Source organism: Phalangium opilio, unplaced genomic scaffold (assembly GCF_054372755.1).
Source record: "Phalangium opilio isolate 3A_F unplaced genomic scaffold, DU_Popi_V2 ptg000077l_1, whole genome shotgun sequence".
Lineage (NCBI taxonomy): Eukaryota > Metazoa > Arthropoda > Arachnida > Opiliones > Phalangiidae > Phalangium > Phalangium opilio.
In genome coordinates, this window is record NW_028324185.1 from 2,584,968 (window position 1) to 2,601,123 (window position 16,156).

Here is a 16,156-nt window from a genome sequence, read left to right on the forward strand (position 1 = left end):
ACAACGATGGCTTAATGTGTCAAAATCACCCCCTTTATGGTCAAAACCCTCTATCTTTGAGGATTCAATTGTACCTTGACGAAGTGGAACTTAACAATCCTTTAGGCGCCAAGAGGGGTAAACAAAAAGTGACTTTTGTTTATTACTCTATTAGTACTTTTGATCCCAAGTATAGAAGCAAGCTTAGCAAAATAAAATTAGTTTTGGTTGTGCGATATGCAGTTTTGAAAAAACATGGATATAATAAGTGTTGGATGACAGAGAGTAGTACGCCAGTACGGGCCACAAAGATGGCGGCCACTGTTAAGGCGGGGGAGCCTAGTTTTTGCGTTTTCTCTCTTCTTTTTTGTAGGAACACCTGTCAATATTTGATTTTGTATGCTTACTATTTATAAAGACCATAATATAAAGTAAAAAATTATTCTCTTTAAAAGTTAATGTTCTAATATTAAAGATAAGTTTTCAATTTGTAGGCTAATAAATATTGCTTGTGTCCCATTCGACCGAATCCCAATCGACCGAACGCGTTTCCCATTCAACCGAAAACAGCCCAAATGTGCGGTTTTGGGAAAATATATATCAAAGTTTAAAAAGCAAACGTTTTCACTTTTTTTAAGGCTTTTTTTTACCCTACAGTTTTCGTTGTATATATATATATATTGATGTTTGAAATGCAAAATTTAACTTTAAGAGTGATTGATAACGGAGAGAATTGCTAAGAAAGGCGGCTTTCTTTACATTAATAATGGCTACTTATTTCAATTGAATAAGAAAAATGATAAAACTAGTTACTATAATTGTAGAAATCCCTCCTGTAAGGTTCGAATAATAGAAGTAACCAAACCTAACCTAACCTAACCTAAACCTAAACCTAACCTAACCTAAACCTAACCTAACCTAATCCTTACCTAACCTAACCAAACCAAACCAAACCAAACCAAACCAAACCAAACCTAACCTAACCTAAACCTAACCTAAACCTAACCTAACCTAACCTAACCTAAACCTAACCTAACCTAACCAAACCTGGCCTAACCTAACCTAACCTAACCTGACCAAACCTAAACCTAACCAAACCAAACCTAACCTAACCTAAACCTAAACCTAACCTAACCTAACCTAACCTAAGCTTACCTAACCTAAGCTTACCTAAGCTAATCTTACCTAACCTAACCTACCCTAAGCTAATCTTACCTAACCTAACCTAACCTAACCTGACCAAACCTGACCAAACCTTACCTAACCTAACCTAACCTAACCTAACCGAACCTGAACCTAACCAAACCTGAACCTAACCAAACCTAACCTAACCTAAACCTAACCAAACCTAACCTAACCTAACCAAACCACACCTAACCTAACCTAACCTAACCTGACCAAACCAAACCTAAACCTAACCTAAACCTAACCTAACCTAACCAAACCTAAACCTAACCAAACTTAACCTAACCTAAACCTAACCAAACCTGACAAAACCACACCTAACCTAACCTAACCTGACCAAACCAAACTTAAACCTAACCAAACCAAACCAAACCTAACCTAACCTAACAAACCTAACCAAACCTAACCAAACCTAACCAAACCTAACCAAACCTAACCAAACCAAACAAAACCTAACCTAACCTAACCTAACCAAACCTAACCTAACCAAACCTAACATAACAGTAATATTTTGGAAAAGGCATATTATTTGAGAAGTCAATGAAGCTAAAAATGAACATTTTGGAAAAGGCGTACCATAGTAAAATGATTTGTAAAATATTACTAACCTAACATAACGAACCCAAACCTAACCTAACATAACAGTAAAGTTTTGAAAAAGGCATATTATTTGAGAAGTCAATGAAGGTATAAGACATCAATATTTTGGAAAAGGCGTAACATTGTTAAATGATTTATAAAATATTACTAATCTAACTTAACCAAACCAAACCTAACCAAACATAACAGTAAGGTTTTGGAAAAGGCATATTATTAGAGAAGTCAATGAAGCTAAACATAAATATTTTAGAAAAGGCGTAGAATAGTTAAATGATTTATAAAATATTATTAACCTAACCTAACCTAACTTAACTTACAATTTCCTTCTCTGGGTTTGAACCCAAGCCTCTGAATTAAAAGTCTGATATTCTACCATGCTGCTGCGGTGATTCGAAATCCTCACAGACATTTAATTAACTAATTCTTTCAAATAAATTCCCATTCAGCAGAAACCCGCCATTGGGCTGGAAATTTAAATATATTCTCCATAAAAAACCAAAAAGCGGTTTCGGTCGAATGGGATTCGGTCCAATGGGATAATACCTAATAAATGAAGCCCATAACATAGAGTAAAAAGTTATTTATTGTCTTTAAAAAATATAGGTTCTAAGATTAAAGATATTTTTTTAATTTTCATTTTAAAATGCATTTGATTTATTCTAAAATAATTTCTTCTATCTTCGTATGGAAGACGATAAATTTTAATGTTATTTTTAAATCTTACTCAAGGCATTAAGTTGTTCTTTGATAAACAAAGCGTTAAGATGTATTCTCGCGTGGAGTTCCAAAACTAATCTTTCAAGATAAGGTGTTTTTTCCTCGGTCTTAATTTTGTTATTTATTGACTTGGTGTACGATTGATGTGTTTAAGATATTGTGAATATTTTAGTTTCCGTTCTAGTGTAACTATATTGGGCGGCTTTAATGCTTAAAGCTTGGTCCTGAGCAAATAGAATTTTAGGAGCTAATTGAAGCTTTGAGACGTATAATACGGCTTCAACGTTGCCCGACGCGGGAAGTTTACCCATAAGACAAAAACAAGCTTTGCTTCTGTGTAATTTTAATTTCATAGAAACGCAGTTTATCAGGTATCGAGTGATATTTAACATGTCTACATAAAGGCTGGAATACATTTCATCTTCCTCGGATAATGCTGTGAGTTTCTGTCGTTTAACAAAACCCTTATTTCCTGTAAGCGATAATTTAGAGAGCTGCAAAATGAAAATATTAAACTCCAACTCCTTCCAACTCCAAGGCAATACGCAACAATGACTCCAATTCCTCCCAATGCCATAATCAAAAGTTTCAACTCCGCAGAACTCCGCCAAGCGAAATGTAAAACTCCTCCCAACTCCTTCCATGAAAAATAAAATTTCTCAAACTCCTCCCAATTCCTTCCATGAAAATTAAAATTTCTTAAACTCCTCCCAACTCCTTCCCTGAAAATTAAAATTTCTTAAACTCCTTCTAACTAAGTCCATTAAAACCTTTCTAGTTTCTAGTCTTTGGAAGATTTCTTTACTCTTTAGAATTGGAAAAATAGAAAGTTCAAGTAAAACGTGTAGCTCATTAGTTTTCTTTCAAATTTGACCTGAGATTGATATCACGAGTGCTTATAAATTATGATTTTCAAATAAGAAATAATATTTACTCATAAAATTCTTCTAGACATTAAAACTTAAGATTTGGGGGAAAAAGGCGCTACGCGTTGTCGTTGAGTCATATTTTACGCTTAGTTTCGTAAATTTAATTAAAATCGGACTGATTCGCTTCGCAAATGCTATTTTGAAGGACAAGACCACGAACTTCACGAATCAAGAAATACTAACACTAGAGTCCATTCTGTTATTAGTTGTGCCTGCCAATATGCCTACTGCCTTACTTTAATATGCCTCAAAGCTAGAAAGGAGACTCTTGTCAATGGGTTTAAGAGAAAAGGAAAGCGCCCGCGGTCCCACTGTGTGAGAGACTCACTGAGGGGACGTGTCACGGTGGGTTACGGGTGATAAAAGTATTTCGTACGAAGCCAAACAACGCTAAAGTCCGCTTTTAAAATGGAGCCCTACCACTTACCAGACTTAAGTTTTTCAACTCCGTAGATATCCATGTTTTAAGATAATTTTCCAATATAATGTTTTGACAAAGTGACGTAATGGGGTGAGACAAACATATGGCGCACGGTATCCCCGTGTTTCTTGTCTTCGATAGGTATGATACGTGAGAGGGGGCGTGGATGTTACCGACAATTTTCCCTTCGACCAGGTCGCGATAAATATATAATTGAGATGGTACGTGGTAGTTAACCCTTTTATATTGAGAGGGTATTTGTGACCCAAAATCGGGGCGAGTGAATCAAGTGTCTTTAAGATAATTTTGGTATCTCTAGAGGCACAGTTTTCTAGTTTCACATGCCCCGTCGTCTCATTAATATGAAATAAAGAAACAGTTTTTTTCACATACTTTGGAAGTATTGATAGTTTCTACAATGTGATTCAGTGATTTGTAATGTCCGGAGGGTATATTATGTAGATGATAGTTTTCGATTCTTCTAAGATCTTCGTCTTCTTTTCGTTCAACCAGGTAGGTTACGTCACATTCCTTGGAGTTTTTAGCTTTTTTTAGTGGGGTGCCGTAGCGGTTAGCGCTTTCTCCTCGCAGCAAGAGGATCCCGGGTTCGATCCCGGACTGTGGCACCGGGTGAAAATCAGAGAACAAATCCTTCTGCGTTGAGTTCGCAAGTTCTCTCCCCACTTGTGGTATAACACTGTTTCTCCTTTCCATCAAAACTTGCAGAGGTTGACGGTAATAGTTAGTATAGGGCGCTGTAGGCTAGCTGTGGCATAGGGGCTAGCCGCCAACCCTCTATGCAATGCAAAGGGATCCACCTCTAAACAAGCCACAGGCTTAGTGTGGAAATCCTTCATAGACAAAGCTCAGATTATTATTATTATTTAATGCTACCTTCTCCCGGTGTATCGAATGAATCTTCAAGTGTTTTTCTCTTACTCGTTATCCTCATTCGTTTTGTATATTACATTATAAAAGCTGAATTTAAGAGCGATATTTTGACAAAGGCTCGGGCCTTGGTCATTTCAAAACGAGTGCTCAAGCGGGTAAGTTACTTAGTGATGATCAAGTTAACTTGTTTGGGTTATCCAAAAACAACACCAAAAAAATGGTTCAAGAAGTCAAGACGCGCTGGAATAGCAAATTTTTTTATGTAACAACGATTGTATGAACTAAGACTACCGCCGACAAAAGCTCTGTTTTCAATTAGAAACATAACGAATGGGACGTTATATAAACTTTAATCAATGTCTTGGAACCATTTGAAATATCATCGAAAGATCTTGAGGGTGATAGTCACCCAACAATAAATCTAGTGTACCCTGCAGTTCAATTCTTGGAGAAAGAACTTAAAAAAATCGAGTTTTGTCTCATGCTGTTAGGAAGTTGAGATTTCTCAAGTGTTTCTCAAAAATTTAACGTCCAGGTTCCCTGATTTCCGTAATGAAGAACTATATCTTATTGGAACGATACTGGACGCAAAGATGTTTCGCTGAAACAACAGGAAAAATGGTTTTCTTCTCAACTTTTAAAACGGAGAGTTGATCGATTATAAATACATCTGAGAATTTGGTGGAAGTGCCAACTTCAAACATCCAAAAAAATCATAGAAGCCTTAAGAGGTATTATAAGGTTTTTCAAAGGGGTTAAAAAAATCTAATATTAACATTTTATTTTCAAAGGTGATGAAAGAGTCAACCAAAATGAGCTAAATAAAGCGCTGCTGAGCTCTCACTAAGCATAGAAGTTAACAAGTAACTAGATGAACCAACAGGTGTCTAGATGAACCAATTCAACTATCTGAATCTAAAATATTTGACTACTGGAAGAAGAAATATCTTGAGATTCCTCATCTTGCTAAGTTGGACAAACATTATTTGGTTATTCAAGCGTCATCAGTATCAAATGAACGGCTACTTTCTACTCGTGGAAATAAAGTAATAGACAAAAAAGCGAGACTTCTTCCAGAACATGTGCAGGATTCAACCATGCTACAAGCTTATTTAAAAACTTAAGTTTCAAAAAAAAGTAAATTGTTTTTGTCGAAGTTCAGATGATTCATTCAAAGTTAAGAAAAATTATTAAGTGAGCTAAGTCTTAAAAACTAAAACAAATAATTCATATTTCTTTTTTTAAATTGTTTCTCAGTTAAAAACTTAGGTTTAAAGTTCGAAATTTAATTTTTCTTAGTCTTTTTTTAAACTGGAAAACTAAATAAGTAAAGCATGTCTTAACATAAAACCAAAGTAATAGTCAGTTTTTGCATTAATTCCCTTTTTTAAGTTTTTAAGTTGAAAACTGAAATGTTTTTTACTTGAATAATTTATCAATTTTAATTTTTAGTTAAAATTGTTAGTTCCTAAAAATAAGATAAAATTTGTTCGTTCCTAAAATGGTTTACGGCGAGTGGGAAACCACTTGTGAAATCAGGTGTACAAAATTTTTGAAATCACGATTGAAGTCCATAAATTAGTTTTGAAGTCTCTATAAATCGCAAAATTTGGTTGAAATCTTGGAAGTCTTAGGAAGTCCCTAGAGAATCCCTTGAAGTCATGCGAAATCCCTTGGAAATCGCTTGAAGTCATGCGAAGTCTCTTGGGAATCTCTCGAAGTCTCTCGGAAATCCCTTGGAAATCGCTTGAAGTCATACGAAGTCTCCCTGAAATCTCTCGAAGTTGATGAAGTCCGTTGGAAATCTCTTGAAGACATATGAAGTTCTTGAAAAATCTCTTGAAGTTCAAGGAAATCCGTTAAAAATGTCTTGAAGTCTATTGAAATTCCGTTTCAAATCTATTCAAGTCTCATGAAGTTCCTTGCATATGAATTTTTTTTCTCTCATTTCGTGTCTTAAAGATTGGGTCACTAGGTTTGGAATGGAGCAATATTCCACCTGATTGGCACAATACATACACCAAGGTTCTTTAGCACTTCACTTCTAATGTTTACGGTCAAGCTACACAGCTTATGTTAGTCAAAGAATACGAAAGTATTGTTTAAGGTTTGCGGGTTTTTTTTTAATTTAAAAATCGTATATGGAAATTTCCTCTTCTACAACTATTATTTTCAAGAGTCTTGGTCCGTTTTGGAGTAACGCCTCCTCTACAGAGGTCACTCAATTTTCGGCCGTTTTTGGGGGTGCAATGCAACCAGACCCTCGTGCCGGACACTTTCCCCCAGTATTTTTTGCCTTTTTGGACTTATTGTCGGCGGCTAATCATAACGCAGGGTTCGTACGGAACCTGGATAACCTGGAAAACCTGGATAAGTCAGGGATATAAAAATAAGGGGAAAAAGTCAGGGATATGAAAATAAGGGGAAAAAGTCAGGGATATGAAAATAAGGGGAAAAAGTCAGGGATTTTAAAGGTTTTCCTAAAAAGTCAGGGATATGTCAGGGATTTCGTTTGGTATATCAAACCAAGCTTCGAGCAATGCTAAATATGAGCCAGGTGTGATGAAGTGGGCTCTGGTAAGCACCTTAAAATGGTCAGGGATATTGGCAAAATTTGGTCAGGGATAACCTGGAAAAGTCAGGGATTTTTAATACAAAAATTTCGTACGAACACGAAACGATATATTTTTATTTGTTACTAAGTTTTATAGGTAAATACATAAAGAAGGATTAGTTAATTGAAAAATATAATAAATCGTCACTATCGAGTGACGTATCTAGTCTGGAGAAATGGCGATCGCGCTCAGAATCATAAGATCATGGATAAAAAAAGCGCATGAGGAAATTTGTTTTCATGTTGTAGGATAGTTTGAAAACAAATTTCCTGTCGCGCATTCTTTATCCACGGCTTAACTATAAATCACGTGTCAAGTCACGTAAAAAAATCACGGCGTGATGACGATTTCTTATTTTTAACAAGTTCAGCAAGACCAAATATTTTATATAATCACCTATTGGCTTAATAAACTATTATTTAGCTAAATTGGGAACCTTAATTTCGAAATGTGTAAGAAAATAATAAAAAGTCAGAGAATACGACATAAAAGCTGCCTATTTAAAAATTGCGCCATCTAGTTCTCTGAGCCATGAATCCGAGTATGAATCAGACGATAATCACTTTCAAAAACACAGCCCATGCGCTCACGAACGTGATCGAGTTAGCTATGCCATAAAAAATCTTTCCGTAAATGGCGACCGATCACGTGATCATATTTTTCCCGCCGCAGAATTCTTGCGAGTGAGACACAAGCGGCGATCAAAAGGACCAAAACTATTCGGGCTGTATCTGCGCCATATAATTCGGCATCGATACTTGCTTTTGGTTGCTCTGCACCTTAGTACTTAATAGCAAAGTACATAGATACTTTTCAATTATTGCAATTTAATGAAGTCTTGAGAAAAAATAGAAATCGGCTCTAGTCTATAAATTCTATTGAAGTCACTAGAAGTCTTCACATATTATATTGAAGTCACTTGAAGTCTTTAAATTATGTTGAAGTCACTTGAAATCATTACAAACTAAATTGAAGTCACATTGAAGTCTATAAATTATGTTGAAGTCACATTGAAGTCTATAAATTATATTGAAGTCACTTGAAGTCTTTAAAAATTGTATTGAAGTCACCTGAAGTCTTTATAAATTATATCGAAGTCACTTGAAGTCTTTTTAAATTTTAATGAAGTCATTTGAAATCAAATACAGTTAGTGAAGTCTTTGAAGTCAAATACAGTTAGTGAAGTCTTTGAAGTCAAATGAAGTCTATGATAGTTCAATTGAAGTCATTTGAAATCTGAAATCAGGTGTACAAAATTTTCTTAGTGGTTTCCCCCTCGGACAACATCATATATAAAAAAATGTTTCCTGACAGCCAGATAGCACAAGGTTTTGCCAAGAAAGAAAATAAAGTGCGTTATCTCATTTGCTATGGCTTGGCACCTTACTTCAGAGACAAACTAATGGAAAGTTTAAAAGGCATAGAGAATTTCGTTATTTGCTTTGATGAAGCTTTAAATAAAGTATCGCAAAAAGGTCAAATGGATCTTCACATCAGGTTTTGGAATGAAGTCGAGCAACGAGTGTCTACAAGGTAACTTAACTCGGTTTTCCTTGGTCATGCATCTGCTGAGAATATACTTTTAAAATTTAAAGAAGGAATTTTTCCATTGAATACAAATAACATAATTCAAATCAGTATGGATGGGCCCAATGTAAATTGGAAATTCGTTCGACTTTTTAAAGAAGAGACAGAGGTTGAAACAGATAACCCAAAAATATTAGGTCTCGGATTATGTGGACTTCACGTTTTAAATGGAGCGTTACAAACTGGTCACAATGTCGCCGAATTCCATGTTACTGCTTTTCTACGTGGCATATACTTTCTTTTTAAAGATTCCCCAGCTAGAAGAGCAGATTTCATAGAACTTATAGGATCAAAGGTTTTTCCAAAAAAGTTCTGTTCCATCCGTTGGGTTGAGAATGCTAGTTGCGCTGAGAGAGCCTTACAATTATATCCAAAAATTAAAACTTACATTTCTTCATCCAAAAAATTACCTTCTACAACTTCTATAACAAATGTTAAGAAAGGCGTAGATGATGTTTTCATGCTGGCTAAGCTTGCTTTTTTTAAAACAATTGCTTGTGAATTGGAACCCTTTTTGAGAAGATTTCAGACGGATCATCCACTTGGGCCCTATCTATATGCTGCTGTGTTTGGCATTGTAAAATTATTAATGGCAAGATGTCATCATATGCCACTTTGGGATCGAAAGTATGAAGGTCATTTTAATAGTTTTAAAACAGACTACGTTAAAAAACTTTGTTAAATTGCTAGGGCTAGATGGCTAGGACCAGGCGTATACAGGTACCACAAATGATTTAACTTATCTTTATAGTATGCATGACATGAAAAGCCATCTCAACAAACAGCATTAATATTGATAACGTTGAGGACTGTGTTTTCGCGCTTCTTATCAACGTCAACTACCAATGTGATTAGCCAAAATGGTTGATACGTGTTCGGTCAGCTTAAGACGACACTAGTTAGTAGCGATTGCTTTTAATCAAGAATATCTCGCACTGTCTAAACTCGGACATAATTATTTGTAAATAACCTTTTATTGTTCTGCTTAGCTTTTAGTTTAATATCCGAATCCTACTGCTACTCTGTAAAATGATTGTATTTATTAAGACGAAAACGGGTTCTGGAATCAACTTGAAGATGGCGATTTTAAGCTAGAATGCGCTATCGACGCTCTTTATTTGACAAGTGACAATAGCCTGAAGGATAAGGTAAAGACTAAAGTAACAGGGCTGGTATTCTTTAAATCTCTCAAATAAATTGGAGATAATAATTAACAGAATTGTAATTTAAATTTGTGCTTGCCTTTCAGTAGGGTTATGGCATCGGGTATATCTTCTAGACTCGTGTTCTATCTACGCAGCGTTTCGGTAATGCGCGTCACCAGAAACAATGCTGGGCTTTTTATTAACGACTCTCGGCTTTTTTAAACTGGCGTGTCAAAAAATATAACGAGTCAATTAGAAGAAATTTTTAAGCTTTTTGGCATGCTATATAAGTAAATTGGAGTTTTATAATTACCAACTGTTTAACAAATTATACCCAGATCGTTTAGTAATTTTATCAAGTGATATAACTAAACCAACTATAGGAAAGTTTTAAATTGAAAAGTTAAACAATGAAAAGTCTGAAATTTCTTTCCTTTTAAAGGTCCTAGCGTTCAATCGGATTTACAGAAAAATTAGTTAGTTTAGAAAATTATTCTGGTAATGGAGTCAGTTAGATAATAATAAAGTTCCGGGTTCTATTCTATTCTTTAATTGTCTGCAATAAAATTTAATTTCTCAACTTTCATATACAATTTTTTAACTTGAAATTGGTTAAATCAAAAGTAATTATTCTGCAAATGGAGTGAGATAATAATATAGTTCCGGGTTCTATATAGTTATTTAATTGTGTGCAATAAAATTTTATTTCTCAACTTCCATATGAAAATTTTTAACTGGTTAAACTAATTATTCTGCTAATGGAGTTAGTTTAATTAAAATATGGTTTCCGGGGTTATTCAATGCTTTAAGTTCCTTCAATTAAATTTAATCTCAGCTTTTAATTGAAAATTTCCATGACTGAAATTTTTGGAGTCTCTTTGACGTACCTATAATAAAAATTCTCCTTTTATAGTACCTGTGGTTTTGTAAAACACAAAACTACCTATTCTGATCATGGTTTTGTAGAGTGTGTGAGTGTGGATCTCAAGGCCTGATTATGATGGACACAATGTGTATGAGAGCTAGTTTCCCCCCTTTATCGCGCGAGGGGATGGAAAGTTTGCTTGTACTCTTACCGATTAGAGTCTATTACGTAGGAGTACACAAAGTTTTCAAAACGTGTAACAGATAGTAAAATTAACAAGTTGGGAAAACCAAAATATTACCTCTCCGTGTCGAGATGATTATATAAACTTAAGTATCCAATGAAAACGTCGACCTTTTTGCCCTCATCCTTTCCCGCGCTTTGCGCTTCCGAATTTCATCCTTACTCTCAACATTATCTTCCTCCATTTTACATACAGAAATCGAATACTCACTGAAAGAAGCGGCAAAAACCTGGTGGCTCGTTACAACCACTTAATTTGACTTAATATCCAACTTCCAAACACAAATATTTTCTGGTAGATAAATTAACAACCTACAAGCAAAGAAAAATTCTCAAGAATGGCTCCGGCAAATTTAATAGGTCTATTTTCAACTTGGTGGGCGTATCTGATTAGATTTAAAATATATACAGTGTGGAAGAGATCAGAGCAACACCTACCTTTGTGGAAAACCCCCAAAACCCCTGACGGACTACTTCACTGCAGTACATTTTCGAGCTCGTATACAGGGTGTGACATGTGTCATTGTATGCAAATGAGAACGTGCAACAAGTATCATAGTGAATATCGTTTAATGATACGCACTTTGAAACGTTAAAGACCTACGATTAAGCTTAGGAACTAAGGCATCACACTACAAATTAAAGGGCTGTTTGGTAAACCCATCAGCGTAAATGTTCGATGTGCCTACCGTCGTGGTGTAGGCACTCTTCAAGACGATTTACATGCCTTGTATTACGTTTTCTAGCATTTGAGGAGTGATTCGTTCAATTGCGCTTCTAATTCTGGCCTTCAAGTCGTCTACATTTAAAGGTTCTGTTGCAAACACCTTCCCCTTAACTATCCCCTTAAGAAGAAATCAAGTGGGGTTAGGTCAGGGGATCTTGCTGGCCACGGAATTGGTCCACCTCTACCGATCCAACGGTTTGGAAAGTGCTCAGTTAGCCATTGGCGAACATTGACCGCCCAATGTGGTGGCGCACCATCCTGTCCCGCATCACATCTAATGGTAATGCGTCTATCGCATCACTAAACTCGTGGCGCAGGAAGTGCAAATACCTGTCACCAGTAATGTTGTCCTCGAAGAAGAAAGGTCCGATGATTCTGTTCCCCAGAATGCCACACCAAACATTTATCTTCCATCGAATTTTATGGTAATGTTTCCGTAACCGGTATGGATTTCGTCGGTTTACCGTACCATCCCTGTGAAATGTCGCCTCATCAGAAAAAAGAACCTTTCTTAAGAACAATGGATCGGCTTCAATTAGCTCGCGCATGGCAAGACAGAAGCCTTGACGTCTTAGGTAGTCATCGTCCGTTAAGGCTTGATGGAGGTGGATATGATAGGGCCGGTAGTGATGCCGATGTAAAATGGCAAGAACGGTTGAATGGCTTAGACCAACCTCTTCTCCGACCGCTCTACTACTAGTATGAGGATTGGCTTCAAAACGTGCTAGAATGTCGACTTCCCTATCATGATTACCAATTATACGGTCTCTTCTACGTTGACGGTCTTGCACGACGAAACTCCCGAAATCTCGTAGGTTGTCTCTAATGTTCGTGAAGGTTCTTCGAACCGGCCTTCGTCGGTTTGGGAAGCGTTCGGCATAAAGCAATGCCGCTTGTTGAACGTTACCGCGACATTCACCCAAAATAAACGTCATGTCCAATTTTTCTCGGTTGGAGTAGGCTGCCATTCGTCTTCGACACAGGACTTACAACGTTTATACGAACTAAGCTGCTAGTAACGACGCGTACGTTTGATTTATTAATGTGCCGAATTCTCAGTGCCGCGGAAAATTCTGACCTTCGTAACCTCGTATGGATTCCTTATCTAAGTAGGCCAAAGCCACGAGTTTAGTGATGCGATAGACGCATTACCATTAGCAGTGATGCGGGACCTGTGGTTCCAGCAGGATGGTGCGCCACCACATCGGGCGGTCAATGTTCGCCAATGGCTAACTGAGCACTTTCCAAACCGTTGGATCGGTAGAGGTGGACCAATTCCATGGCAAGCAAGATCCAATGACCTAACCCCACTTGATTTCTTCTTATGGGGATATGTTAAGGGGATGGTGTTTGCAACAGAACCTTTAAATGTAGACGACTTGAGGCCAGAATTCAAAGCGCAATTGAACGAATCACTCCTCAAATGCTAGAAAACGTAATACAAGGCATGTAAATCGTCTTGAAGAGTGCCTACACCACGACGGTAGGCACATCGAACATTTACGCTGATGGGTTTACCAAACAGCCCTTTAATTTGTAGTGTGATGCCTTAGTTCCTAAGCTTAATCGTAGGTCTTTAACGTTTCAAAGTGCGTATCATTAAACGATATTCACTATGATACTTGTTGCACGTTCTCATTTGCATACAATGGCACATGTCACACCCTGTATACGAGCTCGAAAATCTACTGCAGTGAAGTAGTCCGTCAGGGGTTTTGGGGGTTTTCCACAAAGGTAGGTGTTGCTCTGATCTCTTCCACACTGTATTTTTGAAATTTTTGGTCTGACTGTTATCTACACCTAGATGGTTTTCAGTCAAACAAACAAGGAGCATAAACACAATAGTGGAAGCTTCAGTCTTATTTAAAACATGTAAAACAATTATCATCTCTGCAAATAGCTTACACATGTCTTTTTTACCAATGCCTAACCGTTTGGATTTCTCTAAAGCAATCTCAGCACCAAAAAAAATTTTTGATGCAAAATAAATGTTTTATATTCTTATTAAGAATAAAACAAGAGGATAAAAAAGGTCTGTCCTCTCGTAATTTTTTAAGCTTTTATCATGATTACTCTATACAACAGCAACAAGGAGTATAAAGTATAAACCCATTAGTGGAAGCAGTATTTTTCTCCGAAACAATCTCGCTTGTGTTTATCCTCTCTAGACTTCGCTAAAAACGTATTACTCCTACGTAAAATATTAATAGACAGGCAAGGATTCATACCATTAAAGAAGAAGCGCAATATTATCCATATTTTCATTTCATATACAGAGAAAAGAAATTATTATGCTTCTGAGAGGAGCTTCCCATTTTTGTTGTTGTTGTGAAACATATATCGCAATGCACGGGCCTTGATAGATATAGGAGGCAATGAATGAAATATATCACAATGCACGGGCCTTAATAGATATAGGAGGCAATGAATGAAATATATCACAATATACGGGCCTTGATAGATATAGGAGGCAATGAAGGAAATATATCGCATGCACGGGCCTTGGTAGATATAGGAGGCAATAATAATCTCTCTCTTTGCACGAGAGGTTTATCTTTAATATTTAAATAAATATAATTATTTTTAATTATTTTAATCTTCAATAACTAACATTAATAAGAGTTAAATCGTTTAAAATAAAGTTATACCTATTATCTTCTCAAACTTTGCTAATATTGACGTTTAAATTGAAGCGTACCCCTCTTACCCGATTCTTTTAAAACTTTGGTATATATATGGAAATCGTTTCCCTTATAATAGTAAGGAAAAAGCGCAATTGCGAAAACCTTTGGTGGCCGATCCCACCTTAAGGAGGCTAGACGTTTCTCGTAACCCTAGCTGATCGCCGCGTATATCCTAAAACAAAACGATGATAATGGAGTAGAAGCCAATGATACAGATTGGTGTCTATGTGGAATAGACGGAAGACCAGTGTGGATGGTGGTGTTAGAAGCCAGTGTAAGTGCCGACTGGTGTCAATGTGGGATTGACAAAGAGCAGAAGATGGTGGTGATTAGAAGCCAAGAAGAACAGACAGGTGTTAATATGGGATTGACGAAGACCAAACATGGTGGTCTGAGAACTTAAGTATAGAGTAGCCAACGGAAAAAAATACAATTTTCCAAATTTCTGTGAACTGTCAATGCGGTCCGGAAATTGGGAACACGTTTACTCCGATACGCAAACTGCGAACGCGGTCACGTGGGTGTAACAACGGACAGACAGACAGACACACACACACAGACACGGCCGTTACAGAACCTCTCCTGGACTACGTCACACGGAGAGGAAAAAATATCATATACTTAACACAGTTTTCCCTAAAGCCCCGTTTTCAATCAAGCTTTTTTGATCAAAAACGCAAGCTTTTGCTTGAAAAATCACAGCAAAACGCAAAAGCAAAATATTTAGCCGTTTTCAATCGCGCTTGGGCTGAAGCTTTAAGCTTTTATAGGCGCGCTTTTGCTTGAATGTTAGTTCAAGCAGATATCTATCCTCCGTAGATATTTGCGTTAACTTTTTGCTTTGAAGCGCGATGGAGGATGACGTCACAGTTTAGTGTCCAATAGAAATTCTCCATTTTTCATGCCTCTGAGTGTGTGTTGACCGTTCGACTCTGAGATTTTTAGTGTTATATTTTACATTGAATAACTTGTAACAATTATACTATTATTGAAAATGGCAGAAAAAAATAAATAATAAAAAAATGCACCGGATAGAAAGATAGGCAGCTAAAAAAGGTGGCGCTGTTAAAAATTGGTGAGACATAAAGCAAACTTACGGAACCGAGGCTTAGCATACTCCGTCTTTTCGAGGTGACCGCCATATTTGTTTATAGTTTTAGGGCCGAAAATGCTTTGGTACCCGCCCACTATCAAGTGATATCGGTAAACGCACGCTTTAAAAGCTTTGCGCGACCAGTTTGAAAACGGTTAGTAGTTTTACAGTTTGCTTTTTTCTCACGCGGTAGCGCGCTGATTGAAAATACGCTTTTTTACCACCTCAATCGTAAGCAAAAAGCGTAAACTTTTTGCTTGATTGAAAACGAGCCTTAACAGTATGTATACGCAACTTGAAAAAGTGTGGAAAATATGAGCCTATTTGCATTGGTCAAAATTGAAAATAGTGAACTTTAATACAAAAAATTTAATGTAGGAACTTTTGTTAATATCACATAAATATCTCTTTTAAAACATTGGCATGGTTTCCGGCTGCTTTTTTAAAAAATGTATCACATGACTAGCATAAAAGT

General features: G+C 36.5%; 1 long non-coding RNA gene across 1 annotated transcript; it reads right to left on the bottom strand.

The window, feature by feature from the left end:
• Nucleotides 1–636: 636 nt before the first annotated feature.
• On the bottom strand, nucleotides 637–1,109 carry LOC149656750 (uncharacterized). Its single transcript, XR_016370020.1, has 3 exons — nucleotides 1,083–1,109; nucleotides 959–1,016; nucleotides 637–887 (listed from the first exon to the last, which is right to left on the bottom strand). It is a non-coding gene; the product is annotated as an uncharacterized LOC149656750 (long non-coding RNA).
• Nucleotides 1,110–16,156: the final 15,047 nt, after the last annotated feature.